The sequence below is a fragment of the Octodon degus genome, unplaced genomic scaffold (assembly GCF_000260255.1).
Source record: "Octodon degus isolate 3935 unplaced genomic scaffold, OctDeg1.0 scaffold00077, whole genome shotgun sequence".
Taxonomy (NCBI): domain Eukaryota; kingdom Metazoa; phylum Chordata; class Mammalia; order Rodentia; family Octodontidae; genus Octodon; species Octodon degus.
In genome coordinates, this window is record NW_004524653.1 from 11,220,048 (window position 1) to 11,221,596 (window position 1,549).

A 1,549-nucleotide genomic window follows, 5' to 3' on the forward strand; every position below is an offset into this window, starting at 1 on the left:
AAAAAAAAAAGCTCAGGGTTCCTAATATCAGAACCCAAGACCGATTCCCTTAAACGTTATTCTCCTCTTGTGGAGAAAGGAGTCAGAACTCAGGGCAGGTGATTTATCTAATTTCAGATATTCCTATTTCATATTATGGTTTTCTCTAGCCAATGTTCACTACCTTTCACCTCCTTATTCATCTTCCCAAGCTTGTCTTTTCCCATATATTCCTTATCTCCTTACTTTCCACAGAGCCAACATCAATCTCTTCCCTCCATCCTTATTTTCACTACCTTAAAGAAAATTTGTAACTTTTAAAATGTATTGTTAATATCACATGACACCTGGGCATGATTGTACACACCTATAATCCCAAGCACTCTGGGAAGCTAAGGCCAGAGGATTGAAAATTCAAGCCCAACTCTGGCCATTTAGCAAGGTGACCTAGGGCCAGGGATATAGCTCAGCGGCAGGAGTGCCTGCCTGGCAATCAGAAGGTCTCGAGTGTGACTCCTGGTACATAAAAATAAGTGCAATTTAGCAAAATTTTGTCTTAAACTTTTAAAAATGCAAAAAAGGCCAGGGGTGTAGCTCAGTACAGAGGCCCAAGGTTAAACCCCCAGTGCTGCAAAAACAAAGAGCAGCACATGTGGGCTGGGAATGAAGCTGTGGAAGAAGATGCAGAGTCGGAAGAGGAAGAGGAAGAAGATGTAAAACCCCTAAGTATATCTGGAAAGTATCTGCCCCTGGAGGTGGCAGCAAGTTTCCACAGAAAAAAGTAAAACTCGCTGCTGATGAAGACGACGAGGACGATGAGGATGAAGATGAGGGTGATGAGGCTGATGATTTTGATGATGAAGAAACTGAAGAGAAAGCTCCAGTGAAGAAATCAATATGAGATACTCCAGCCAAAAATGCACAAAAATCAAACCAGAATGGAAAAGACTCAAAACCATCAACACCAAGATCAAAGGGGCAGGGGCTGGTGAGATGGCTCAGTGGTCTAAAGCACCTACTTAGAACAAGCTTAGCAAAGCACAGGGACCGCGGTTCAATCCCCCAGCACCACATGCCAGCCAGCCCCGCCCCCTGGTGGGCTGAGCTGGCCACACACACACACACACACACACACACACACACACAAAAAAAATAAAAAAAAAAAGATCAAAGGGGCAGGAATCCTTCAAGAAACAGGAGAAGAGTCCTAAAACACTGAAAGGACCTAGTTCTGTAGAAGACATTAAAGCAAAAACACAATCAGGTATAGAAAAAGGTGGTTCTCTTCCCAAAACGGAAGCCAAATTCATCAATTATGTAAAGAATTGCTTCCTGATGCCTGACCAGAGGCTATTCAAGACCTCTGGCAGTGGAAGAAGTCTCTTTAAGAAAACAGTTTAAACAATTTGTTAAAGTTTTCCATCTTCTTTCATTTCTATAACAGTTGCTATCTGGCTAGCCTTTTTATAATGCAAAGTGAGAACTGTCCCTACCGTGTTTGATAAATGTTGTCCAGGTCCCATTGCCAAGAATGTGTTGTCTGAAATGCCTGTTTAGCTTTTAAAGATGG

General features: G+C 42.4%; 1 long non-coding RNA gene across 1 annotated transcript in view; it reads right to left on the reverse strand.

Annotated features, from left to right (window-relative positions):
* The window catches only part of LOC111818020, a 24,047-nt gene extending 23,455 nt beyond the window's left edge, over positions 1-592 (reverse strand). Inside the window, exons 1-2 of the long non-coding RNA XR_002822095.1 lie at positions 582-592; positions 320-326 (exon numbers count right to left, since the gene is read on the reverse strand). This is a non-coding gene — a long non-coding RNA (uncharacterized LOC111818020). The remainder of the gene's footprint in view (positions 1-319; positions 327-581) is intronic.
* Between the last annotated feature and the right edge of the window lie 957 nt (positions 593-1,549).